Source organism: Carassius carassius, chromosome 9 (genome assembly GCF_963082965.1).
Source record: "Carassius carassius chromosome 9, fCarCar2.1, whole genome shotgun sequence".
NCBI classification, from domain to species: domain Eukaryota; kingdom Metazoa; phylum Chordata; class Actinopteri; order Cypriniformes; family Cyprinidae; genus Carassius; species Carassius carassius.
This window is the reverse complement of record NC_081763.1, coordinates 35,413,429-35,431,520: the sequence shown is the minus strand read 5'-3', so window position 1 is coordinate 35,431,520 and position 18,092 is coordinate 35,413,429. Positions and strand designations below refer to the sequence as shown.

Sequence of the window (18,092 nt, the reverse complement as noted above, 5' to 3'; positions counted from 1 at the left end):
GTGCTCGCTTGTGTGTCCGTGAAGTCTGGCTGTAGTGCTGTTCTCAAATGAGCTAATTTCCCGGCCTGAGATCAGCTCGTCTCTTTCTCTAATGTGTCAAACACGTCTTCACTAGTAGATGACTCTGATGAAGGGGTGTTTATGACACACAGGAATCTGTTGTTTTGGGACAGAAGTAGTTATTTGGTTTTTACTGAATTATTTACACACATACATACTTCTGTGGCTCTGTTGTTTAATCAGAATCAGATAGAGCTTTATTGCCAAGTATGCTTGCGCTTACAAGGAATTTGTTATAGTGAGATAAGCTTCCAGTACACAGAGACAACAACACACAGACAAAAAAAAAAAAATTAGGCAAATAAATAAGTGTATAAACAATTGTGCTATAAATGATAATGGAATAGGATTGAGTAAAATGCAGGGATGTACTAGGATGGAGGGGTAACAAATAAATATAAGGATATTGCAAATTTTTTGCATAAGTATAATTGGGGAACATTTAACTGTTCAAGAGGTAGATTGCCTGGGGGAAGAAACTGTTCTTGTGCCTTGCTGTTCTGGTATTTGCAGCTCTGAGGTGCCGGCCAGATGGCAAAAGTTCAAAGATGGGGTGACTTGGATGTGAGGGATCCAGAGTGATTTTCTGAGCCCTTTTCCTCGCTCTAGATGTATACAGTTCTTAAAGGGTGGGCAGGGGAGCACCAATAATCCTTTCAGCTGTCCGAACAGTTCTCTGTAGTCTTCTGATGTCTCATTTTGTTGCTGAACCAAACCAGACAGTTATTGAAGTGCACAGGACAGACTCAATGACGGCTGAGTAGAACTGTTTCAGCAGCTCCTGTGGCAGGTTAAACTTCCTCAGTTGGCGAAGGAAGTACAACCTCTGCTGGGCTTTTTTTCACAATGGAGTCAATGTGATTGTCCCACTTCAGGTCCAGAGAGATGGTGGTTCCCAGGAACCTGAATGACTCCACTGCAGTCACAGTGTTGTTCATGATGGTAAGTGGGGAAAGTGCAGGGGGGTTTTCTCCTAAAGTCCACGATCATCTCCACTGTTTTGAGCGTGTTCAGCTCCAGGTTGTTAAGACTGCACCAGACAGCCAGCTGCTCAACCTCTTGTCTTTAAGCAGACTCATCACCGTCCTGGATGAGGCCGATGACTGTAGTGTCGTCTGCAAACTTCAGGAGCTTGACAGAGGGGTCTTTAGACTTGCAGTCGTTGGTGTACAGGGAGAAGAGCAGAGGGGAGAGAACACATCCCTGAGGGGCACCAGTGTTGGTGGAGCAGCTGTTTGATATGAATTTCCCCAGTCTCACTAACTGTTGCCTATCTGTCAGAAAGCTTGTGATCCACTGACAGATAGAGCTAGGAACAGAGAGCTGGGTCAGTTTGGTCTGGAGGGTTGTTGGGATGATGGGGTTGAAAGCCGAACTAAAGTCCACAAACAGGATCCTCATATAAGTCCCTGTTTTGTCCAGATGTTGCAGGATGAAGTGAAATCCCATGTTGATTGTATCATCCACGAACCTGTTTGCTTGGTAAGCAAACTGCAGGGGGTCCAGTAAGGGTCCAGTGATGTCCTTAAGATAAGCCAGAACCAGTTTTTCAAACGACTTCATGGCGACAGACGTTAAAGCCACAGGTCTGTAGTCGTTAAGTCCTGTTATCTTGGGTTTCTTTGGAATGGGGATTATGGTGGAGCGTTTGAAGCAGGAAGGCACTTCACACAACTCCAGAGATCTGTTGAAGATCTGTGAAAAGATGGGGGCCAGCTGGTCAGCACAGATTTTCAGACAGGCTGGTGTAACGCCATCTGGGCCTGGTGATTTTCTTCTTTTGTTCTTCCTGAAGACCTGGCGCACATCATCTTCACAGATTTGAAGAGAAGGAGGTATGGAGAGGGGGATTGCAGGAGGTGTTAATGGTTGTGTAGGGAGATGGTCAGAATGGGTGTTTCAAATCTACAATAAAACTCATTCAGGTCGTTAGCAAGTCGTTGATTAGCCTCAGTGCAAGGGGATGGTGTCTTGTAGTTTGTGATGGCTCTCAGTCCTCTCCGCACTGAAGTTGAGTCGTTGGAAGTAAACTGGTCTTCCAACTTTTTAGCGTAGGTCTTTTTAGCCGCTCTAATCTCTTTGTCCAGTGTGTTCCTGGCCTGATTGTGCAAGACTCTGTACCCATTTCTGTAGGCATCCTCTTTGGCCTGACGAAGATGTCTGAGTTTTACTGTAAACCAAGGCTTATCATTGTTGAATGTTAAATAAGTCCTGGTAGGAATGCATATATCCTCACAGAAACTAATATAGGATGTTACAGTCTCTGTGAGTTCGTCCAGATCGGTGGTAGCAGCTTCAAAAACACTCCAATCAGTGATGTCAGAACAAGATTGTAAATCTTTTCTGTTTCGCTGGTCCATCTCTTCACAGTCCTTACTAAAGGTTTAGCAGATTTAAGTTTCTGCTTGTAGGATGGTATAAGATGAACCAGACAGTGATCAGAACGTCCCAAAGCTGCTCGTGGAACAGAGTGATATGCATCCTTTATTGTGGTGTAACAGTGATCCAGTGTATTACTGTCTCTGGTGGGACATGTAACATGCTGTCTGTATTTTGGCAGTTCACGGGAGAGATTGGCTTTATTAAAGTCCCCAAGAATGATTAGAACGGCGTCTGGGTGTAGTTGTTCTGTCTCTGTGATCTGATCAGCGAGTTTCTGTAAAGCTGAGCTCACATGCGCTTGTGGAGGAATGTAAACACTCACCAGAATGAACGAGTGAAACTCCCGCGGCGAATAGAACGGCTTGCAGTTGACAAACAGCATTTATAGATCAGGACAGCATAATCTTCTTTAACACAGTTACATCTGTACCCCACCGTTCATTGATGTAAAAGCATGTCCCGCCGCCGCGCGATCTCCCCGTTGATTCTGATTCGCGATCAGCTCTAAACAGCTGAAAGCCCGGCAGATGGAGACCGCTGTCCGGTATGGCTTCATTCAGCCAGTTTTCCATGAAACACAGAGCGTGAGAAATCCTTATTTGTCCGAGAGAGCAGAAGGAGTTCGTCTGTTTTGTTAGGTAGAGAGCGGAGATTTGCCAGATGGATGCTATGCAACGGCGTTCAAAATCCGCGCTTCCTGAGTCTGACGAGCGCTCCCGCTCGCTTTCCCCGTCTGCGCGTCCTGAAGCGCTTGATCAGCGCCGCTGCTCCCCCGAAAACAATGTTCAGTAAAACGTCTGAATAATTTAAATCCAGTAAAATATCTTGTGGTGTGTTCTGCCGAATGTTCAAGAGTTCATCCCTGGTGAAACTGATCGTGTTTGTTAAACAAAAAAACAGGAAAAAGGAACAAAAACAGTACAAACACTGGAGAGCCAAGCACTGAAGCAGCCATGTGCGGCGCCATCGAGTGAGTGTTATGTTAAATGCAATATATCAAATGATCAGGAGTAAATGCAGTATATCACATGAAATGCGCAGACACTATTTAACTGAACAGAGATGACATCACTGAATTCAATGATGAACTGCCTTTAACTATCATTTTGCATTATTGACACACTGTTTTCCTAATGAATGTTGTTCAGTTGCTTTGATGCAATGTATTTTGTTTAAAGTGCTATATAAATAAAGGTGACTTGACTTGACTTGACATGATCTTAATATACTATACTTCCTCAAATAAAAACCGGTAGTCAAATAAACTCCGGGCCTCTTATAGTGGCCGGGGGAATGGTCATTTAATCATTTAGCAGACGCTTTTATCCAAAGCGACTTACAAATGAGAACAATAGAAGCAGTCAGGTCAACAAGCGAACAACAACAGTATACAAGTGCCATGACAAGTCTCAGTTAGTCTAGTACAGAACGCATAGCCAGTTTTTTTTTTTTATATAAATAAATGAAAAGACAAGAAAAGAAGGAAAAGTGCTAGTATTAGTTGGTTAAGTGCTGGCGAAAAAGATGAGTCTTTAGATGTTTTCATGAAAATGAGTAAAGAGCTGTACGAATTGAGATTGGGAGGTCATTCCAGCAGCTGGGCACAGTCCAGGAAAAGGTCCGTGAGAGTGATTTTGAACTTCTTTGGGATGGCACCACAAGGCATCGTTCACTTGCAGAGCGCAAACTTCTGGAGGGCACATAAGATTTAACCAGTGAGTTAAGGTATGTTGGTGCCATGCCAGTGGTCGTTTTGTAGGCAAGGGTCAGTACCTTGAATTTCATGCGAGTGGCTACTGGTAGCCAGTGTAACCTGATGAGGAGAGGAGTAACGTGAGCTTATTTTTGGCTCACTGAAGACAACCCTCGCTGCTGCATTCTGGATCAATTGCAGATCCAGTCAACACGGACAAATAAAGGCCAGTCTTAAATAAAGGCCCAGGGAAAATTTGTGCAGCAGAGCCAGATAACGAATGTACACGCCCACTGCTGGAGCGTTTCTCGTTTTCGAGTCAAGAACCGGTTGCATCGGTTTTCGGATCACCAGTACACTGAATCTCACAGTATCTGCGTTAATATCATCCTAATATAATTTCAATATCCGTGTTAATATAATCTTCAATACCATCCACCTTCAATACCATTACTTAGGTGCCATTTGAGCAAGGCATCGAACCCCCAACTGCTCCCCGGGCGCCGCAGCATAAATGGCTGCCCACTGCTCCGGGTGTGTGCTAACAGTGTGTGTGTGTGTTCACTGCTCTGTGTGTGTGCATTTCGGATGGGTTAAATGCAGAGCACAAATTCTGAGTATGGGTCACCATACTTGGCTGAGTGTCACGTCACTTTCGTCACTTAATATAATCTCAGTATCCACGTTAATATAATCTTAAAATAATCTCAGTATCTGTGTGAATATAATATTAATATAATCTCAGTATCCACGTTGATATAAACTTGATATAATCTCAGTATCTGTATTAATATAATCGTGATATGATCTCAGTATCTGCGTGAATATAATTTTGATATAATCTCAGTATCTGTGTTAATATAATATCAGTGTCCGCATTAATATAATCTTAATATAATCTCAGTATCCGCTTTAATATAATCTTAATATAATTTTAGCATCTGCGTTAATTTATAATCTCAGTATCCGCGTTAATATAATCTTAATATAATCTCAGTATCCGGGTTAATATAATCTTAATATAAACTCAGTATCCGTGTTAATATAATATTAATATAATTTAATTATCCACGTTAATATAATCTTAATATAATCTCAGTATCGATATTAATATAATCTTGATATAATCTCAGTATCTGCATTAATATAGAATTTCAGTGTCCGCGTTAATATAATCTTAACATAATCTCAGTATCCGCGTTAATATAATCTTAATATAATCTCAGTATCTGTGTTAATATTATCTTAATATAATATCAGTATCCACTTTAATATAATCTTAATATAATCTCAGCATCAGCATTAATATAATCTTAATATAATCTCAGCATCAGCTTTAATATATAATCTCAGTATCCATGTTAATATAAATTATAATATATTCTCAGTATCCACGTTAATATAATCTTAATATAATCTCAGTACCTGCGTTAATATAACCTCAGTATCTGTATTAATATAATATTAATATAATCTCAGTATCCGCATGAATATAATCTTAATATAATCTCAGTATCTGTATTGATATGATCTCAGTGTCTGCATTAATATCTCTTCTGTTTGCAGGATTCATCATTGTTGCAGTTTTACCAGTGTTTACCACAGCGACGAGATACGACTGGGATGTTACCTGTGGTCAACAGATGGGCTGTAAGTGTTTGATGAATTCTGATCTGATCCCTGATATAAACACAAATAACTCATGGCATCATAATCTGATCAATATCTAATTCATTAATGCTCTCTGTTAGTCGTCATTTATTTTTTATTAGACGTGCAGTTTTTTAAAATAATATTATATACAGAGCTGGGCAGATTACTCACAAATTGTAATCTGTTATTGATTCCAGATTACACACACAAGTTGTAGTTTGTAAAGTAATCCATTACACATTTTCAGGTAATATAATCAGATTACTTTCTGATTAGTTTTAGATATCTTTTGATTTTACTCACTTATCATATTGTTTTAAACATAATATCTTATCTAAAAAAAAAACATTTGGGAATCCCTGTATTATATGTAAATAAAAAAAAATTATGTGAATTTGTGTGTTTTAATGTGTTTGAAAGACAAATGCCTTCCAAAGATATTAAAAACAGACGGTTAAATAAGATACTGGGTGACAATTCAGATAAATATGAATGTGTTCATCAGTAGTAAGATGGCTTCTGTAAATGCAGTGGTCAAATGCTGTGTGGTCACCTGACTAGTGACTGGACTCTATGTGAACGTCCACAAAACTGAAGACTTTCTGAGTCTAGAGGAAAGAGGAATTAGGCAGAATCAATAAATAAAAGGAACATCATTTGTATTAATAATATGTAAACATGTAATCCATATAAAGTAACTGTAATCTGATTCTGAGTATTTTGCATTTTTAAAGTAAGTGCTTAATTTATGGAATGTGATTACATAACTCAGATTAAATATAATCAGTTACTACCCAGCACTGGTGACATAATATTATAATATTACTGCAGAAACACTAAGGGCCCTATTTTAACGATCTAAATGCAAAGTATAAAGCGCACGGCGCAGGTGCACTCAGGGCGTGTCCAAATCCACTTTTGCTATTTTAACGACAGGAAAACGGTTGTGGCGCCCGGGCACATGGTCTAAACGGGTTGTCCCTATTCTCTTAATGATTAATGGGTGTTTTTTGGGTGTAACATAGATACATAGATAGCCTAATTCTGATACATGTGATGACTATCCATTATGACATGAAGGCATTTTTATATTTATGTAGCCTACACAATAATATAATTTTACATTGTAATCCTTTATATAATTTTTTATAAATCTATAATTTTTTTATATTTAGCATGTTTGTGTGCTGCTGTGTGTCCCTGTGTGTGTAATAAGCAGTGGTTATGCGTGTTGTGGACCCGTCTATACTAACGCGCTCTTTAAATAACAAAGAAAAAACATTGCACCAGACTTTAGACCAGGTTTGAGTTGGTCTATGGCACAGTCTATTTTCAGTTCCTCAAAATAGTAACGCGCCAACAATGCGCCTGAACACACCTCTTTTTTAGACCAGCATGCCCCTGAGTGCATAAATGGGTGAAAATGCATTTGCTATTTAAACAATGCGATGCAGGATTGGAAAATGAGAACTGCGTCGGGCTGAAACTAGCAAAAACACTTGCGCAAAATTGTGCCAGGTGTATGATAGGGCCCCAAATGACAGATATTCTATACTATTATAAAATTGTTCATATGTAGTAATATTAAAGCTGTTTTTCAGGTTCACCTGCGCTCATGAGATCAGTGTGGTTAATTCTCATGATGCTGATCAATGCTGTATTGGTCTATTTCTATATCACAGCTCTGGAAAATGAAAAGGGTATGATAATATGATATATATCATGAACTGAATCATCTTACATGTATGCTACCATGCAGTGTTTGTCAGTGATTAACTTTTGCTGAAGCGGATGTGTTTGTTGGTGTTTAGATCGTGTCGGATGGGTCTGTGTGATTGTGTTTCTCCAGTCTCTCTGGACACTGGTCAACTTCACACGGTCATTTACATACGGTACAGTATAAATAATTTCAGTCATGGGGTACAGTATTAATAATCTGCTCTGATCATCTTCTCACAGTCATGATTTCACTATCAGCTCTCGTTTATTCTCTTCACTCCTCTGAACAGAGATTGAGTCTCTACACTGTAAAATATGATCATGTTTGTAACAGTAAAGGACTGTAATAATGCTACAGTAAAAACACTTAACAGTAATTTCACTTAAAGGGATAGTTCACCCAAAAATGAAAATTATATAATTAATGACTCACCCTCATGTCATTCCAAACCCGTGAGACCTCCGTTCATCTTCAGAACACAGTTTAAGATATTTTAGATTTACTCCGAGAGCTCTCAGTCCCTCCATTGACACTTTGTGCACGGTATACTGTTCATGTCCAGAAAGGTAAGAAAAACATTATCAAAGTAGTCCATGTGACATCAGAGGGTAAGATAGAATTTTTTGAAGTATCGAAAATACATTTTGGTACAAAAATAGCAAAAATATGACTTTATTCAGCATTGTCTTCTCTTCCAGGTCTGATGTAATCGAACATTGCAGTGGTAGTGATATCCGTTGGCAAACAAATCATTCGATGTAACCGGATCTTCTTGAACCAGTTCACCAAATCGAACTGAATCGTTTGAAATGGTTTGCGTCTCCAATACGCATTAATCCATAAATGACTTAAGCTGTTAACTTTTTTAATGTGGCTGACACTCCCTCTAAGTTAAAACAAACCAATATCCCAAAATAATTCATGTACTCAAACAGTACACTGACTGAACTGCTGTGAAGAGAGAACTGAAGATGAACAACGAGCCGAGCCAGATAACGAAAAAAAGATTGACTCGTTCACGAGTCAAGAACCGGTTGCATCGGTTTTTGGATAACCAGTAGTTCTTTTGGACAGTTCGATTCATTAAACTGGTTGAAGAAAACGGTTCACCGGTTCTTTTGTGCTCGAAGTAATGACGTCATTGGCAATGATTGCCCTTGATTCAAACCTTCAGTTTACCCGCGCTCATAAGATTAGCACAGAATCAGTTCAGAATCAATCAACAAAAGAATCAGTTTGGTTCAGACACTCTGTGTGTCAGTCTGCTTCACGCTGAATCACGAATGCGCAGTATCATCAGCTCCTCGGTTCTCGAATTGGACGAGTCTGACAGAAATTGTTCTTGACTCGTGAATGAATCAATCTTTCGTTTGTTATCTGGCTTGACTCAATGTTCATCTTCAGTTCTCTTTTCACAGCAGTTCAGTCAGTGTACTGTTTGAGTAAATGAATTACTACGGGATATTGGTTTATTTTAACTCAGAGGGAGTGTCAGCCACATTAAAAAAGTTAACGCTCGTCTTTGTTAAGTCCAATGTCGAGTAAAAATGAGCCGTGCCTAACCGATCGAGCAACTCGTCAATTCGCAGCATTGGATAAGCATCAAATTTAGATACTGCATTCACCCTGCGATAGTCTACACAAAACCGCACAGAGCCGTCCGTTTTAGGTACCAAAACTATCGGGCTCGCCCAATCACTGTGTGACTCCTCGATTACTCCCATCCCTAGCATGGCCTCTAATTCAGTCTGAACTACTTTTTTTTGTGTTCAGGCAACCTATATGGCCGGCTGCGAACCACGACACCCGGCTCTGTCTCAATGTGGTGCTGAATCAGGTCAGTACGACCAGGTAGGGGCGAAAACACGTCCGCAAATTCCACCTGCAAACACGCAATGTCAGTGAGCTGCGAGGGCGAGAGGTGATCTCCCCCTAGGGCCAGTGCGAGGGATTTCTCTTTAGTACCCGCCTCTAGCCCGAGATCCTCCTCCCCACTCACTGCCGTCGCTAGCAGCACTGACTCCTCCCCGCTCCATTTTTTAAGGAGGTTTAGGTGGTAGATTTGCCGTGAGTCGCCTCTATCTGTTCGTACTACCTCATAATTGAGATCTCCTATCCGCCGTGTGACCTCAAAGGGTCCTTGCCACTTGGCTAGTAATTTGGAGCTAGAGGTTGGTAGTAACACGAGCACTTTATCTCCCGGTGCAAATTCTCACAGCTTAGCCCCCCGGTTATACAGCTGGCTTTGTCTGTCCTGGGCCTGAAGCAAATTCTCCATAGAGAGCCGCCCCAGTGTATGGAGTTTTGCTCGCAGGTCCAGGACATATTGAATTTCATTCTTGCTATCCGAGCGTCCGTCCTATCAAGTTTCTTTCAGGATGTCTAACACCCCTCGGGGCTGACGTCCGTAAAGAAGCTCGAAGGGGGAAAACCCTGTGGAGGCTTGGGGGACCTCGCGCACAGCAAATAAGAGGGGTTTTAGCCACCGGTCCAATTTTTCGCGTCTTCCTTTACGAACTTCCGGATCATTGTTTTCAATGTGCGATTAAACCGTTCGACCAGGCCGTCCGTTTATACATTTATACATTATACATTTATTAACTTAGCTGACGCTTTTATCCAAAGCGACTTGCAATTGCCACATATGTCAGAGGTCGCACACCTCTGGAGCAACTAGGGGTTAAGTGTCTTGCTCAGGGACACATTGGTGTCTCACAGTGGATTCGAACCCGGGTCTCTCACACCAAAGACATGTGTCTTATCCACTGCGCTAGCACCACCCCATAGCGCCATTGCGCCCTATTCCCCTAGTGCAGGTCCCCTTCGAGCGAATTGGTATGGACCTCATCGGGCCGTTAGAACGATCAGCACGGGGACATCGCTTCGCGTTGGTCTTAGTGGACCTCGTTTGTGGGTGATAGACGCTGGTACGCACCGCTTTAATTTTTTTTTTAACAATCCGTACAATTCGGTTAACGTGCGTGACATAAACGCGGTGCCCTGATCCGTGAGAATCTCCTTCGGGATACCCACGCGGGAGATTAAACGAAACAGGGCGTCCGCCACACTCTTTGCCGAGATGTTGCGGAGCGCCACTGCCTCAGGATATCGCGTCGCGTAGTCCACTAAGACCAACGCGAAGCGATGTCCCCGTGCCGATCGTTCTATCGGCCCGATGAGGTCCATACCAATTCGCTCGAAGGGGACCTGCACTAGGGGAATAGGGAGCAATGGCGCTTTTGGGGTGGCCGGTGGGTTTACCAACTGACATTCCCGACAAGACGCGCACCACCTGCGCACGTTCTCGTGAATGCCCGGCCAAAAGAATCGGGTCGTTAGTCGATTCAGTGTTGCCGTTACTCCTAAGTGTCCCGCCATAGGATTACAGTGCGCCGTCTGGAAAAGCATTTCCCGACGGCTCCGAGATACTAATAATTGGGTTGTATCTACTTTTGTCTGAGCGTCGCGGGTCACTCGATATAACCGATCCTTGATAATGGCAAAATATGGATGGGCTAGCGGGCGCTCAGGGTGGAGGACCTGCCCATCGATAGAACGGACCTGCTCGAACGCATGTTTGAGTGTCTCGTCTTGGGATTGTTCCAGGGGAAAGTCATCGCGACTGGAAAGGTTTAGCCTCGCCACGCCGCTCGGATCCCCTGAGACCAGCAGATTTTGGGGTAGGGGGGGAGGGGGAGACAGGGGAAGAGAGAGAGACAGAAGGAAGGGGCTCGCCGACCCCGGAGCACGCCGCTAGCTGGTCTTCCGCCAGTTGGATGGCCAGATCCAACGACGCCGGGCGGTGGCACTGGACCCACTGGGCGGTCTTCTTTGGAAGGCGGGAGATGAACTGCTCCAGCACCACCGCGTTGATGATGGTCTCTGCATCGCTGCCTCCGGCCAGCAGCCACTTGCGGCACGAGTCCCGGAGCTGCTGTGCCAACACAAAGGGCCGGCCCGCTTCGCTCAGCTCCAGCGACCGGAAGCGCTGCCTGTGTTGTTCGGGGCTGAGGCCGACCCTCTGGAGGATGGCTCTTCTCAGGTCGGCAGAGACCAGGAGGTTCGGGACGGGCATTTGTTGTGCCACCTTCTGGGCCTCCCCAGACAGCAGTGGGATCACCCGGACGGGCCAGCTGTCTACCGGCCACCCACACGCCTCGGCTGTCCTCTCAAATAAGTCCAGGAACGCCTCTGGGTCATCTGTGGGCCCCATTTTCGCGAGCGGCATGTGGGGGGCGGGGCCGGCGCTGGGGGAGGCCGCACCCATCCGACCCTCCCAGGCCAGCAAGCTCCGGAACAGTTCGCGGTCCTCCTGTTGGATCTGCATCATGGCCTGGAAGCGATGGTCATGGTCGGCTCGCAGATCCAGCAGGGCCTTATGATGTTCCTGATGCAGGCCCGCGAGCGATATTATAATGTCCGCAAATGGCGTAGGCGATGGTCCTGACGGAGACTGCATGGCGGAGAAGTTCTCCTTCCTCCCGGGTTTCGGCACCAGTGTAGCAAGGTTCAGTGATCAAAGAGGAAGGAGACCGGGGTCGGCTTGCTGAGGCACGAGGAAGATTTTATTATTTTAAAAAGAAAACAAAACAGAAAACAAAGTCGCGCCACCTGCGCATAAACACTCCCGTTAACGTCCTTTGCAGTCTTCGCTAAACCACGGTTCCCCCGCCACAGTTTCCTTGGTCCGGGGAACCTTCAGAGGTCCTTTCAGTCAATACCTGGTTTGAGAACAGCGAAAGAGTGTGGGATCAGGCTCCTCAACATTTCCAGCAAGCTGTAAATCGTCACCAACACTTCGCTGACGCTCACAGGAGACCACATCCTACCTAACAGCCTGGGCAACTGGTATGGCTATCCACCAGAGATATCAGATTGAGACAACCTTGAAAAAACTGAGTCCTAAATGCATTGGACCTTTCACTATAGAGAGACAAATAAATCCCGTCACCTACCGGTTAAGTTTACCTGCTCCGTATCGGATTTATCCAACCTTTCATGTGTCTCTCTTAAAACCACATCATCCCTCTGCAACCATTCCTTCCAAAAACCCAGTCCCTGACGAAGAACCCCGATTGCCACCCATTGAAGCCGAGGCCATCTACACGGTACGAGAGATCCTAGACTCCCGACGTTGTGGCGGTCGATTGGAGTACCTCGTAGACTGCCTCCGGCCAGCAGCCACTTGCGGCACGAGTCCCGGAGCTGCTGTGCCAACACAAAGGGCCGGCCCGCTTCGCTCAGCTCCAGCGACCGGAAGCGCTGCCTGTGTTGTTCGGGGCTGAGGCCGACCCTCTGGAGGATGGCTCTTCTCAGGTCGGCAGAGACCAGGAGGTTCGGGACGGGCATTTGTTGTGCCACCTTCTGGGCCTCCCCAGACAGCAGTGGGATCACCCGGACGGGCCAGCTGTCTACCGGCCACCCACACGCCTCGGCTGTCCTCTCAAATAAGTCCAGGAACGCCTCTGGGTCATCTGTGGGCCCCATTTTCGCGAGCGGCATGTGGGGGGCGGGGCCGGCGCTGGGGGAGGCCGCACCCATCCGACCCTCCCAGGCCAGCAAGCTCCGGAACAGTTCGCGGTCCTCCTGTTGGATCTGCATCATGGCCTGGAAGCGATGGTCATGGTCGGCTCGCAGATCCAGCAGGGCCTTATGATGTTCCTGATGCAGGCCCGCGAGCGATATTATAATGTCCGCAAATGGCGTAGGCGATGGTCCTGACGGAGACTGCATGGCGGAGAAGTTCTCCTTCCTCCCGGGTTTCGGCACCAGTGTAGCAAGGTTCAGTGATCAAAGAGGAAGGAGACCGGGGTCGGCTTGCTGAGGCACGAGGAAGATTTTATTATTTTAAAAAGAAAACAAAACAGAAAACAAAGTCGCGCCACCTGCGCATAAACACTCCCGTTAACGTCCTTTGCAGTCTTCGCTAAACCACGGTTCCCCCGCCACAGTTTCCTTGGTCCGGGGAACCTTCAGAGGTCCTTTCAGTCAATACCTGGTTTGAGAACAGCGAAAGAGTGTGGGATCAGGCTCCTCAACATTTCCAGCAAGCTGTAAATCGTCACCAACACTTCGCTGACGCTCACAGGAGACCACATCCTACCTAACAGCCTGGGCAACTGGTATGGCTATCCACCAGAGATATCAGATTGAGACAACCTTGAAAAAACTGAGTCCTAAATGCATTGGACCTTTCACTATAGAGAGACAAATAAATCCCGTCACCTACCGGTTAAGTTTACCTGCTCCGTATCGGATTTATCCAACCTTTCATGTGTCTCTCTTAAAACCACATCATCCCTCTGCAACCATTCCTTCCAAAAACCCAGTCCCTGACGAAGAACCCCGATTGCCACCCATTGAAGCCGAGGCCATCTACACGGTACGAGAGATCCTAGACTCCCGACGTTGTGGCGGTCGATTGGAGTACCTCGTAGACTGGGAGGATTATGGCCCTGAGGAGAGATCTTGGGTTCCTCGCCAAGATATCCTAGACCCTAATTTGCTCACAGACTTTCAGACTCCGCCCCCAGAAAAACCTGCTCCACGACCCAGAGGTAGACCCCCACGATGTTGGAGAGTTAGTTCCACTGGCACGGACCCATGGAAAGGGGGGTAGTGTCAGGGATTGGGCAGATCCGGCCCCTGCCAATCAGTCACGATACACATCGCCGAGAACTAACCAACCACACCTGCCATGCATCACGTAATCCAATCACTCACAGTATAAGAGCACTCACCCGCACCACAGATCCCCGTCAAGCCTCCGACAGGAACAGTCTCTTCACACTCGTCTCCTGAAGCTCTCCTTGCCAGACGTAGTGTATACTCCCCTTTTGGTGTTACACTAACCTGTGTCTTTGCTCTGCTGCCCTCAGGACCGCTGATCATCAACTCTCCTCCGGTGATTCTATGGTCGCTGAAATCTCCTATGACTCTCCTGTTATAGTTACTGTCTTCGGCATCTAAGGATTGAGAGAACGCCAGTGATCGATCTTAATTGTGGCTTTGACGTTACAAGAACCTAGCAAACTTACCTGCCTGGATATCCCACTCCATGTGACACTCCGAGCACGTATATCTTCAGTGGAGATTCTACGAGCACTTGAGAGCAAGGATTCACCGCACTTGTACATAAATCACTCAATAAATCACTGTTCTGAATTCACCGTGCCTCTGAGTCCTGAGTATATCCTGACATGTAGCTCCCTGAAAGTGATGCACTGCTTCATCTCTGGTCTTTTTCTTTTCTCTGTCAGACTGTGCTGATGTCTTTTCCCAGATATAGCCTAATTGTTCATTAATTAGGATGATCATCTGTATTCAGTCACAAACATGAGTGAGAGCTCCTGGGATGGTGCCCTGCTCAGGCTGTAACTCTGTGTGCTGTTCATCAGTAACTTTCTCTTGTCAGTGTAGGCCTATTATAAATGTACAAAACCGATTTCAGTGCTTCAGGAGGCTGGAATATTAACATTATAGCAGCTAATGAAACACAGGTTTCTGCTGGTAATTTAAGATAAATCCTGAAACGCTACAGATGTATATTTTAAGATGACGTTCTGGCACATCTGGCACATCACATCTGCTGACTTTTTGTACTGTAAAATTTCACAGATGTGTTTTTACAATGTAGTTGAGTTATTCTTTTATTTATTTTTTATCCCAGCAAAGCTTCTATTCTGCTATTGCGATGTTGATATTCATGAAATCAAGCTGATATTACACTGTAATGTTTCTTCAATCAAGCACAAACGTGTCTATGAAAAATGAGGTTGTGTATGAATATTGTGTTATGTTTTATTCAACCATTCAACTTCTATCAATGAGCAAATGAATGATGAAAAACCTTATTATTCTTCAGAATATTGTCTGTATTATTAATTAGTTCTCATTATCTTCATGAAGCAGTTCTGTCCTGATGATAATCAATGCCTCAAATCAAACTCCAAAAAATCAAACAGACCATAACTTTAGAAAGATGTGGATATCAAATACCTTGTGTTATTAAAGTGGTTAAATTGTATGTAATGCTGCTGATATTGAACTCTATGATTTGTTCTTTCAGCTCTTGCTCGTTTCGCAGCTGTGTATGTGTTTGGATCAGTCGGTGTTGTGTTACTGAACTCTGTTGCTCTGATGATTGAACTGATCCTCAAAACAGGTGAATGAACACTTGCTCATCACACACTACACAATTACACTCATACATCTGCATATAAATGCTTATTATAAACTAATACAGCATTTGAATCTGAAATGAGTAAGGGGTAATATTTCACTGAGGCAGAAATCAGCTTCATCTCAAAGTTACTCAGATTATTTTAATTTCCATTCGCATACAATAATATGGAGCAATATACGAAATAATAATCGACTGTCAGGCTGTTTATGAATGTAAATTGTTCTTGAGGACGGATCATGTCCAGTCGGACCGGGTCTGAGCTGAGTCACTGTCTGCAGTCAACAAAGTCAAAGTCACCTTTATTTATATAGCGCTTTAAACAAAATACATTGCGTCAAAGCAACTGAACAACATTCATTAGGAAAACAGTGTCAATAATGAAAAAAATGATAGTTAAAGGCAGTTCATCATTGAATTCAGTTATGTCATCTCTGTTCAATTAAATAGTGTCTGTGCATTTATTTGCAATCAAGTCAACGATATCGCTGTAGATGAAGTGTCCCCAACTAAGCAAGCCAGAGGCGACAGCGGCAAGGAACCGAAACTCCATCGGTGACAGAATGGAGAAAAAAAACCTTGGGAGAAACCAGGCTCAGATGAGGGGCCAGTTCTCCTCTGACCAGACGAAACCAGTTGTTCAATTCCAGGCTGCAGCAAAGTCAGATTGTGCAGAAGAATCATCTGTTTCCTGTGGTCTTGTCCTGGTGCTCCTTTGAGACAAGGTCTTTACAGGGGATCTGTATCTGGGGCTCTAGTTGTCCTGGTCTCCGCTGTCTTTAAGGGATGTAGAGGGCCTTTCTAGGTGCTGATCCAGCATCTGGTCTGGATACGTACTGGATCCGGGTGACTGCAGTGACCCTCTGATCTGGACACAGACTGGATCTGGTGGCCACGGTGACCTCGGAACAAGAGAGAAACAGACAAATATTAGCGTAGATGCCATTCTTCTAATGATGTAGCAAGTACATAGGGTGTTATGGGAAGTGTTTCCGGTTCCGGTTTACCTAATTAATGCAGCCTAAAAATCCTTTAACGGATTTGGATAATAAAAGCATATTAGTATGTTATGTGTATGCCAGGTTAAAGAGATCCTTAATCTAGATTTAAACTGCAAGAGTGTGTCTGCCTCCCGAACAATGTTAGGTAGGTTATTCCAGAGTTTAGGCGCCAAATAGGAAAAGGATCTGCCGCCCGCAGTTGATTTTGATATTCTAGGTATTATCAAATTGCCTGAGTTTTGAGAACGTAGCGGACGTAGAGGATTATAATGTAAAAGGAGCTCATTCAAATACTGAGGTGCTAAACCATTCAGGGCTTTATAAGTAATAAGCAATATTTTAAAATCTATACTATGTTTGATAGGGAGCCAGTGCAGTGTTGACAGGACCGGGCTAATAAGGTCATACTTCCTGGTTCTAGTAAAAACTCTTGCTGCTGCATTTTTGACTAGCTGTAGTTTGTTTACTAAGCGTGCAGAACAACCACCCAATAAAGCATTACAATAATCTAACCTTGAGGTCATAAATGCATGGATTAACATTTCTGCATTTGACATTGAGAGCATAGGCTGTAATTTAGATATATTTTTTAGATGGAAAAATGCAGTTTTACAAATGCTAGAAATGTGGCTTTCTAAGGAAAGATTGCGATCAAATAGCTCACCTAGGTTCCTAACTGATGACGAAGAATTGACAAAGCAGCCATCAAGTCTTAGACATTGTTCAAGGTTATTACATGCAGAGTTTTTACGTCCAATAATTAACACCTCTATTTTTTTTAGAATTTAGCAGTACGAAATTACTCGTCATCCAGTTTTTTATATCAACTATGCATTCCATTAGTTTTTCAAAGGGGTGTGTTTCACCGGGCCGCAAAGAAATATAGAGCTGAGTATCATCATTATAACAGTGAAAGCTAACACCATGTTTCCTGATGATATCTCCCAAGGGTAACATATAAAGCGTGAAGAGTAGCGGCCCTAGTACTGAGCCTTGAGGTACTCCATTCTGCACTTGTGATCAATATGATACATCTTCATTCACTGCTACGAACTGATGGTGGTCATATAAGTACGTTTTAAACCATGCTAATGCACTTCCAACAATGCCAACAAAGTGTTCAAGTCTATGCAAAAGAATGTTGGGGTCAATTTTGTCAAACGCAGCACTAAGATCCAATAAAACTAATAGAGATATACAACCACGATCAGATGATAAGAGCAGGTAATCTGTAACTCTAAGGAGAGCAGTCTCAGTACTATGATACGGTCTAAATCCTGACTGGAAATCCTCACATATACCATTTTTCTCTAAGAAGGAATATAACTGTGAGGATACCACCTTTTCTAGTATCTTGGACAGAAAAGGGAGATTCGAGATTGGTCTATAACTAGTTCTTTG

The 18,092-nt window shown here is 43.8% G+C and overlaps 1 pseudogene; it reads left to right on the top strand.

The window, feature by feature from the left end:
• Positions 1-18,092, top strand: part of LOC132149793 (uncharacterized) — a 98,117-nt pseudogene that overhangs the window by 70,381 nt on the left and 9,644 nt on the right.